Below are 11,237 nucleotides of genomic sequence, written 5' to 3' on the forward strand. Positions count from 1 at the left end.
AAAAGCTTAATTAAGGAAGAGCTTGAGGTTTCAGCATTTCTAGTGACCATTTTGTGCAAAGGGGATTTTCTCTGTGTGGATGTGGTACACCATTGGCAGAGTACAGTGAGTCAGCTGTTCATCTGGCTCTGCTGTAGTTCTAACCCTCCACAGCTGAGAATGCTCATGTCACAAGTGGGAGGAGGAGAATATTAACCCCTGGCTAATTCAGAAGATGTCTGTGCTATGATGCAGAGCCTGTAGTGCTGAAGGTAGTTTTGACCAAGAGGTTATGGCACAGGGGCCATAGCTGGTATGAAGATACAAGGTCTTGCTCTAGAATTCCATATTCTTTTGGTCTCTGTTTTACAGACATAGTTCTTTGAGGAGTCTCATAGTTTGAAGATGACAAATTTAGTAAAAAAAGTTGAAGAGGATCTTATTGCTACAGGAGAAGAACTAAATGAACTTTCAGTAGAAAGGTAGGAACATGATGAAATGTCATAATACCCACTGCAAAGTCTCTGGGTATTATTCTTAAGAGCAAAATGCTAGAATTTTGTGCTAAATGCTGAGTGATTCAGAGCTTGAGGACACACTACATGAGTAAGTATTTCTTGTCTTAGTCATCAAACAGCCACATTAAAGCATGACTAAGAAGAAAGGCAGGGCAGCAGTGAAATGTGGAGATGATGAGATAGCTCCATGCTGAGAGCAGAACTGGAGATGAGATCAAAGATGATTGAATTGAGTTGATTGCACCTTGCTCAAAAAGTAAAGAAGTAGGGAAGAGTAAGAACCTTCAATAATTAGAAGCAATCAGAGGGAGAAAACAAACCCCAGAAGACAAGATGTAAAAACAGCTCACATGACACAGTAATCTCATAGCTTATGCTGTCAGCAAAAAGAGATTGGATGAGTTTCTGCAGACTCAACAGTACTTGCCATGCAGAGGCAGTCAGTACTATTGAAATGCTGGAACTGATGGGAACCAGCTAGGCTGTCGTGACTGGGAACAGACGTCCTCCAGAGAGCATGAGACAGCATTCTGCAGCGTGAGAAATCCTTGCCTGTCAGTCTAAACTGCTGGTTTGTTTGGAGGACTGGGACCTCTGTCTTTCATGAGATAGGAATTTTGCCTTTTTCTTCATTGGTGTCTGTAGGTACCCAGTCTGGTTCTCAGTGAAGATGGAACAATCTTTTTTTTTTGTAAATGCAGCCTAATGGATATTAATTTTCAGCAGTTATATGAATTCTAAATATCAGCATTAGGAGGAGCAAGGGTGCCTGTGTTTGTGAATATATTCAAGAAAGAGTACAATGTTGGGAGCTTTTCCTCTCCAGCTCAGTGTGAATTAATGTTTTGTAATGTTCTAGGCATAACTCACCTCGAGTTGAGCTGTTTATATTCCCCTGTGGAGAAACTGCTTAAGTTCATGCAGGTCTATACCATCAAGCAGTTGAAACTTGAGCCACTTGTGTGAATCTTGCCTCAGGAGGTTTGAGGTTGCTGCTGAATATTTTTGGCCTGTGGACAGAGGTAGGATTTGCATTAGCAGTGTCTCAAAGGTGGCTGAAATCTTGAGGGTCAAAGTAGCCACAGTTAGCCCTAAGTCCCTGAACACACAATAGCTGTGAGTTGTATGCCTGTGCTGCCCACCTAAGAAGTGTAGGGGAAGAGTCAGGCTGCTCTGTGTTTAATGGGAATAAAGACTGTGATCTCCTTTCTTAAATGCTGTTTAAAGATGTAAAAATTATCTAATTTTATCTTTTACTCAGGAATAGCTTATCTAAGGACTACTCTTGAAAGGAATTGCTGGGAAGGCCAGTTACAGGCAGAATTTAGTATTGAGCTTTATCTCATGGTGTATATCTCATGCTGTCATATTGCCTGCACCAGCTTTTCTTAGTTTGCTTAAGAATCATTTGAATGAAAAGGTACCATGGATTAAAAAGTACTATGCTTATTGGCCTTCTTGGCAGATCATGTCGGTTCTCCATAATGTGGTAGGATTTCCCAATGTTGTAGTATTTCCCAAATACTCTAGAGCAAAGATCATAGCTGTATATCCATGAAACAGGAAATCTTTAGTGATGTCTGTGTATCCTATGAAATAGGAAACCTGTAGTGGTTAGTCTGAGTTGACATAATTTTCAGAAGGGCTGAGGAGGTATGAAGTGGTATAGAGTAAATTTTCATATGAAAAAAGTGCCACATATTAATGGAAGTGTGATCTCACTGCAAAAAGATAAGGCCAGGAATTTTGAACAGTGGGAGCTTATCCTCAGGCACTGAAATCCTTATCCTGACTTGTGGAGTCACCATCCCTGGAGGTATTTAAAAGTTGTTGTATATTTGGCTCTTAGGGACATGGGTTAGTGGCAGCAGACAGTGCTGGGTTAATGGTTGGATTCAATGATCTTAGGGTTTTTTTCCAATCTAAACAATTCTATGATTCAATGAAGAGATCTTAATGAACCTAATTTTCTCCAAGTATTTCCTGCAGTTCACTTACTGAGCACTCATGTAAGGCATCTTCAGTAATTAGCCAAAAAGAGACACCAATGAACAGTTCTGAGAATCTTAGCCTTTCAGTCTTAATTTGGGCTCTAATTTTTGAATTTTTGCTCTTATAAATGCATAATTTAAAGTTATTTCAGTAATGGAAGTTTTTTGATTCTCTGTTCTAAGAGAGACCCCACTTGTAAAACCTTATTAAAAGGCTGACTTTTTTCAAAGCATGTTGCCAGTATAGTTCTCTTTTTTTGAGTGTGACATTAGCATGTGTTATGAATGAGTGGTTGTGATCACTTTAAAAATTGCTTAAAAATTGCTTAAAAGGCTTACATATTTGCTTTTACCTTTCAGAAATGTTAAGAAATGAGCTTCATTCTCACTGTTCATGGACAACTCTAATGCCTCAACTTTTGAATAGCATTGAAGCAAAGTTTCAAAGTGAATTTGAAGTGTTTCATAGACTCTGCACTATATAGACTTTGCTTAAACCCAAGGAAAATGGAAAATATAATAATAATAATAAACCCCCAATATTTTCTTTTGTCTGAATACTGTGCAAAGATGCTTTAAATGACTATACAAAAATTATGAAAGCAGCATATGACCCAAATTATAAATAAAATATGAGGACTACTGGACCAAAATCTGCATGCAGGAAAAATAGAGTGACAATCAAATCTACAGAGAGGACTATTCAAGTACATTTACTGAGCCCTCAGTCCTCACACTTTTACAGTTGAGAGTCACGTATTTTGAGCACCTGGACTGCTAACAGTCTTTCCAGAAATTCACTGCGTGACTCTGCAAATGTTTAAGCAGTTCTTGGATCTTTGACTCATCTCTCTGTTCTTGGTGTACCTGGATTTTGCTTTCGTCTGTCCATCTATGATGACTTCCACAGCTTCCTAATTATGTAAGCTGTGACTGAGAATGGCCCACAAATTCTGAGTGTTTGCAGTTATGAACTAGAAAAGGATTTTTTACCTGAGGGAATAAAATACTCAAATTTGCTTGTTTTGCATTTGTATAAATTGTTAACACTCCAGCAATAGAGTGGTGCCGTGGTAGCTTACCTAAGGGGGGAGTTTGCTCCTTTTTTTTTGAAGAGAGGGGTTTGCAGTGTCATCACCATCACTCCACTGGAAGACACAACCAGAGAACATCTAGTCTAGAGAAGGGAGCAAGCTTATATCAGAGCTCTCCTTAGCAGCCCTCAGCAGGGTAGCAGAACCAGGTTCCCACATGCAGAGCTGGAACACTCAGATGATGGCAAGAACACAAGGTATGAATTTTCAAAAAAAGTTCAAGCAAATTCCTTCTGCTTGTTCATATCAAGATTTATACAAATAGCATAACATGAGGCTTGGCAAGATAATTTTCCTTCAGTTTTGCCATGTGTTTCTTCACAAGCCTGTGCCCCATTAAAAAAAGCAGGATACTTAATACTAGATGTCTGCCTGATGTCTCACATTTGCATGCTTAGTTCTGTTGGCTGCAGTGCTACTGCAGTAACAGCAAGGTAGTCACAGCCAATTTGTTCGTATCTGCAGAAGTGAGTTCTCAATGCTTAGTTGTGCGATAAAGTCAGTCCCTGAGAATCTCTGACAATAATTGCCATTCTCCTCCTCAAACCTAGAGCAATATTTAAAGCAGAGGAACCTCCTGAACAGTTTATTTCCCCATTCCCTGTCAGTGATTTCACTGCAATGCCTAGAAAAAGCAAAGTAGTTCAGGCGGCACCTATTTCTGGCATGAAATCCTAGTTGTGGATTCCCAGTGCTGATGTGTTTTTCAGATCCTCTGATGAATTTCTAAGCTCTCTTGGAATAAAGGCTTCTGGGAGGGGACTAAAATTCCTATGGTGGATTTCAGGTTTGCAAACTTTGATGAAATCTAAACAACAGGGTGGGAAACCTGTTTTTTGTCAAGAGCAGCCATGAAAGCAGAGAAGCAAATTCTTGTTAGCAGAGAGCTTTTCATCTCCTTGGAATTTTTTTCTGAGAAAAGTAGGGTAGGATGTGGAAATCAGTATGAATTTTGAGGAGTGGGGGCAAAGGAATGAAGACTCTTTTCTGTTCTGCTCCTCCGCAGGGAGGAGATATTCCAGCTATGGATAAAGATACAGCCTGGTACTCAGAAGTCTTTTGGTGACCCTCATAAAAGCAGTGCCTTGACATCCAGAGAGAGGCAGGGAGAGTCACATTGAGGGCTGTGTAGTAGCTCAAGAACCTCTGTTGGTTTCTTTATCCTTCTCTGGTAAGCCTGAATTCACTTATTTTAAACCTAGAAGGTGCAGCTATTACCATTAACTCCCTTGTGTAACAGCAAACATGGCTTGTAGCTGTTCATGGCAAAGATATGGAGTAGAAAAACTCCTTATCTGAAATACCTTAGATACACATCACAGACATTTCCAATTCTTCACCAGCAAATAGGACACTATATAAAATACTTTTGGTAGCTCACAACAGCATATGAAAAGATTACGCCAATGGCACTTTGTACAGTGTAGTCCCTTCTCTTCCCCCTTCACCTTTTTCCCAGTTTTTTTATAAACTTAGGCTGGGCAAACAGAAATGGCTTAAACAGAAGATGGCAGTCCTCTGTGGGGAATGGCTTAGGAATCTTGCAGCTGGGCTCCCCACAGCTACTGACTTCTCCAGAGCTTCTCCCCCTTTCCTCCCTGTACAAGAAGGAAGGGTCTCCAGTCTTGCTGTCAAAGCAGTAAGTTCAGGAGAAACAAGCCAGATTCTAGTCAGAGATACTTTTGTCTTGGTCAACCAAAAGGAAAGCATTAGTATAATATCCAGGGTAGTTATTTAAAGCAAATTGTTATATTCTGTTCCTTCACATTACTGAATCAGAGTGCAGTTACATACTGTTGAGTTATTGGTGAAATAGCAACAGAATGATTAAGAAAATCACCAGGCAAAACCATGCCAAATATGTTAGTTATCAACAAAGTAATTGGATAGCATTTAAGCAAATGAAACGGACACAGGCATGCAAAGGATTATAATAACTGTAGCAGAGAGTGGAGGCTTCCGAGTGATGCATACCAAGTGACCCAACTAAATTTACTACCAGCAAACAGAGGACTTTCTCATCACTGCCCTACCTCAAAGAGTCATGAGAGGGGATGGTGACCCCAGAGGTATCAGTGATTCCCCAAAAAAGGGAAATTATAAGCAAGAGTAGGAAAGCTTTAGAGAGGAAGAAAACAAATTCTGTTAGATGGCTAACAAGGTATATTTCATGAAAAGGATAACTTTTAAGCCTATTGTGGTTCAGTGGTTACAACAGTCAGAGTAAAAATGCAATATATAATACCAAAAATAATTTTTAAGTTGAGGAGGGAGAAAAAGTATAAAATTTATCTGCAAAATGGGAAAAGTGATAAAGTCAAGCTGAAGTCTACAGGAAGAAAGTCAGTCACTGCCAGTTTTTTAAAAGATGTGAGTTTTCTACAACATTTGTAAAGCAAGCATTCCTACTGATAATGTGTGAACTTCTGTTAGATGGAGATAGTATGCTTAAAATAATGTAGGAAAGGACTAAGTTTTTATTGATTTGGTACCAGGAAGGAAGAAGATGATGGAGATGGCGATACTGAAATATTTTCTAAACCATTAGCAGAAAAGGAGAGTTCTTAGTAAACACAGCCTATGCAACTTAAAGAACTGAAATTATGGTGTGTCAGAACACCCCACATGAGCGCAGATGTCCTCCCTTTCCCAAACACGGCCTCCAGCATCACTTCCACCCCACTCAGCTGTGGGCTGATGCAGAGCTGCCTCCAGGTCTCTGCGTGCCCAGCACTCCCTTGTCCGCAGTGACTGCTCCCTTCTTCAGCAGCAGCGGGCACACGATGCTTGCCCAGCGGCTGGGGTGCACGGCCCCGTGCTCCGCTTTGGCGCCTCATCCGTAGATGTGGTCGCAGCTACGGGGTCATGGTCAGCCACCAAACCGGCTGAAGGAATCGCAAAGACGAATGGTGTCCCTGACTGCCCCATTATGATCTTGTTCGTCAGCTCTTCGTGCTGCTGCCCTGGGCCGTGGCGCCGAGTCGCTCTCCTCGCAGTTGGCTGAGCGGTGCTGGCATCCTGGACAGGCGCTGTGCTTGGAGCGCTGCTCCCGCCGCGCTGCCCAACCCCGCTGCCCGGCCCCCGCAGCACAGCCCGGCCCCAGGGCACGGCCCTGACCCCGGCCCCGGCCCTGGCGGGGCTGTCCCGGGCGGGAGCCGGGCTCCGGCAGAGCGGGCCGCGGGCTCCGGCCTGGCACGGCAGCGCCGGCCGGGGGCACGGCGGGGCCGCCCCGCTGGCTTTGCCCGCTAGAGGGCAAGAGAGCCCCGCAGAAGCGCCGCTGCCCCTGCCCGCAGCCCCCGGCCCGCCGCGCCCTGGCCCCCTGCCCCGGCGGGGTCAGCGGCGCGGCCCGTGCGGAGCAGCCCCGGGCGGCCGCTGCAGGCCTGGGCTCGGGGCCGATCGGCACGAAATGTCCTGGGTGCCGGGGAAGGAGAAGTAATCCCTTCCGTCGGGAAAGCTCTCAAGGCCTTTGGCCGTTCCAGAAAGCGGGCACAGAGCCATCCTGGAGCTGGCACGGACCTAATTCGTGGGGGGACGGCACACGGGGCTGCTGCCGCGCCTGCCGCAGCGCACACGGAGCGGTAAGTGAGGCACGCACCAGCTCCTGCCGAGCTGGGCAGGTGCCGAGAGGCGCCTTCTCCCTGCCCGGCAAGGGGGCGAGGACCTGGCTGCTGTCTGCAGCTCCAGTCTAGCACTGGTAAGTAGCATCCAGCTGATGGTCAAGCTATGTGCCTTGGTTGGTGTACAAAGGCCGCCTCATCTGTCGGGCAGTGAACTATCTACAGGAGAAGAATATCAGCCAAAGGAAGAGCCTCCGGGATGCCCTGCAGCCTGCTAGCAAACCCTACCGAGGCCACTGCTACCACTGAGCACCGACAGTATGGGAGCATGAAGAAGGCAGAAACCTCTGATGAGGCACTTGTTTGGGCAGGGAAGGTGCACCAAGAAAAGCACTGGCCATGGCAAAGAAGTTCTCATCATGAGCAGTTCTGCGAGCCTTGCCGCACAAATTGCTTGCCATGTGGAGGCTTCTGCGGTCACCTGCACACATGGCAACCCTGATTTCCTCCCTTCTTCTCCTTTCAATCAGTGGCACTTTGGCTCTTGAACTGGAGGGACTTGCAACACAGTAGACAATCAATTCATTACTAAAATAAGCAGATACGAGCTATGTACAAATAAACACACCACAGAAATTGCAAAAATATTTGGCAGCTTTCATACTTACATCACCCTGTCTACCTTCAAGTATCACCAACAGGGACGTGCATTCAAAAAGACTGTGTTGACACCTGTGTCAATGCACTTGACTTTATCCTAATAACTCCTTCCCTAAGATGATCACAAAGATCATATTCTGCCAGTATTATGTGATTCACTGATTCCTGTACACTGCAAAATGCCATAACACCATGAAAAGTCCATGTCAGATATCCCACTGTTGCTGTGTATCACATGGTGACACCGACACTGGTGTTTTCTTGGAATTTTCCATCTAAACTGCGTGTTTTACACTACTGTAGTGTGAAATTTTGATGAACTGGCCTTTTCCTGCTTAATTCTGGAATTTTTACGGGAATCTTTTTGGTCATAAATACTGCTATTTTTTCTACAGTCTCTAAAGTGAGAAAGCAAATACATTCCTCCAGTTTAAATTTTCTGGATTTGTAGACATTTCTTTTATTAATCCAGTTAACCTGAATCATATGGTTTTTGTTTTGTTTTGTTTTGTTTTCACAAATGTTTTCTTTATTTCCAGCCAATCTAATGTTTGATAATCATTACTTTCAGTCATTTTTCATTGCTGAGATCACATGAGTTTTCTTTGGAGTGTTAATTTCTGTGGCTGTATTAATATTTTAGTGCCCTCACCAGCCATTCTGGGGAAATGCTCAATCACATGTATGAGGCAGCAGGTGGGATCCATGCAGTCCTAGCTAGACCTCTGTCATGTAGAAGTCTACATCTAATATAGGCTCCCTTCATACACGAGGAAGAATTAAGCATCTTTAACGCATGAGTCATGTCATCCTAAAGTAGATGCCTAGAATAGGTCAGATGATTTGTGCCCTAAAATTGCTCCTATTTCTCTGTGTTAAAGAACAAGCCATTTATAGCTTGATGTTTCAATTCTAGCAGCCTCAAGTGAGATGAGATTAATTAATAGTCTTATATCCAGGTTGGTCATGCTTTGAAATACCCTAAAAATTCTTATTTGTCAAGAAAGCTGAAAATAGCATTACTTTTTATATTATTCTCAATTTATACATATAAAAAAGCTTTTAAAAGTTTTCTGCCTCAAGACATTTTAGTAAAAATGGCAAATGCCATGTGTTTCATGGGAAAGTCATAACACCTCTCTTTTTAATAACTGAGTCTTTCAGTTCTCTGTCTGCAAGGATGGAAAATAAATGAGTTAGATACATTAAAGGTCCAGAATAAGAACCTGCTCTTGGTGAAATTATACAATACAGGAGAAGTTAAAAAAAAAACAAAAACAAAACAACAAGACAAAACTCTTTTGGCAGGCTGAATTATTTTTATATGACACTCAAAAAATGATATGTGAAATGATCTTTTTAAACTAAACTAGGTAGCAGAGTACAGGTGAAATCGTTTTCTTTTAAAAGTGCCATAATATCTGAAACCTGACAGAGGTGTCACATTAGTGTGGTACATGTGAGAAGAACGTGTGCCAGGAACTCCTCAAGAAATGCAGGATCCTTCTGACCAGTTCTGCTCTCAGGAGTTAAAATCCTGCATAAAGCTGATGAGTAAGCTCTTGATGACTCACTGTGGCAGATGCAGTCTTTAATTCCAGGAGGGTATAAGGGAAGTGGGTGTGAATCTCGAGTAGAGGGGAGCTAGGGATGTTCCTGCCTCAGTGTCTTGGGGATAAAAGTATAGGTTTTTAATACAGTCCCAGCTATCAGCAATGCCAAACTTCTGTAAGGGGTAAGTTTGACATTACACATCACACATAGATTTTATGTGAAGCAAGGTTGGAATACCACCTACTCACAGATGGGTATAATTTTGGGGATGTCCTGCATAATTCATGTGTGGCTTTGATACTTATGAGTAATTCAGACATCAAAGCCTCAACTTAGATAACACTTCTATAACACTAAACTTCCTATAGCAAATAACCTGTAGGCTTTCATTTAAGTCCCTTAACAATAAAAAAAAAAAAAAGGCAACTATTCCAATACTTTCTTCTTTACCTTAAGATATTTTTCATAAGGTAAGCTGGTGTGAAGTACAACATAGAAAATACTGAAGCCTGAAGTAAAGAAAAAAATCCGTATTATACTCTTCGCTGGGACTAGAAATGTAAATTTAAAGCACTAGAAAGGAGATGGGAACCTCTTTCCTGAGAGCGCACCAGATACCAGGCCCTTATGGTCACTCGGCAATATTCCCCTCTGCTTTGCCAGTGGCACAAACCTTCACTTTTCTGCAGTGCAATCTTTTAACAAGCAATTTTATGTTCTCTTCCAGGTTAGCCATCATGCATGGAAAAATCTCCCCATTAATAACCGTAAAGCTCCTTTATTGTTCTCCTTCAAATCTCCTTAAAACTTCCTTCTGACACCAAACACTTGTCACCGGCTGGGCCTGTTGCTTTTTATTCTCAAGGCTGTTTTTCCCTTATCCTTCCCCCATGGGTTTGTACTATACACCTGTTGTCTTTCATCATGGGTTAAGATCATAAGCTCTTTGGGCATAGACCATCTCTCTTATTACATGTGTCTACAGTATCCGACACAATGGAGCTGTGAGCCCTGAATGGGGCCTCCGGGTACTGCCATGATCCACTTGATAAAGAATGATGATTTTTGACATGGTGAGTTCTGCAGTTTTCCCCAAGTCATTCTGCAGTTGTTCACGCTGATATAACCAGTGTGTGAGAGCAGTGTCCTTAAATCCTAAAAAAAAAAAAAGGAAAAAAAAAATAAAATGGATGAATGCTTTGGAACAATTTGCTAGAGAGCAAGGACTTTTCTGCTTTGGCGTTGGGTTTTTTTTTTTCTGTTCCTGCATATTGAAATGCATGGGCTGACATGCAGCAACTCTTTCTTTTTGTAGGTTTGTACAGAACTAGAGTGATGTGACCCTGCTCTGAAGCTTCTGCATCCTGTCCTTCAAATTGCAATAAAGACTGTTAGAGTCAAATAAAAGGGGGGGTGGCTCCTGCACCACTGGCGTGAGTCAGTTCCCTAAAGGTCCGTGTGGATTCAGGACACAGCTTTTCCCTGCTGCAGTTTCCCCACTAGACATGGAAACTAGTCTCTCTCCCTCCTCTTGTGTTTAGTCACATTGGCAAGCAGAGGGATGCAGGAAAGCTGCACCAGTCAGAGCTGGACTGCTGCCTTTTGTGGTGGGGAAGGCAAGGAGAGCCACCCCCTCTACCGCATGCCCATCGAGCAGGAGGACATGCAGAGTCAATTATTTTTAATTAACCCCCTTGCAAAATTGTCCTTCTCTAGAGTTCTCTTTCAAGGCTCCACAATGACCTTCCTGGACCCCTCTACCTCAGCGGTGCACATCATCATTCACACCATGCAATCTCTTCCCCCAGCCCCCAAGATATTATATTTCTGCTTCTTTTCTCCCTGCCTCTGTCTCTCCCCCCACCATTCCCAAATGAGCCTGTC

Source organism: Ammospiza caudacuta, chromosome 2 (genome assembly GCF_027887145.1).
Source record: "Ammospiza caudacuta isolate bAmmCau1 chromosome 2, bAmmCau1.pri, whole genome shotgun sequence".
Lineage (NCBI taxonomy): Eukaryota > Metazoa > Chordata > Aves > Passeriformes > Passerellidae > Ammospiza > Ammospiza caudacuta.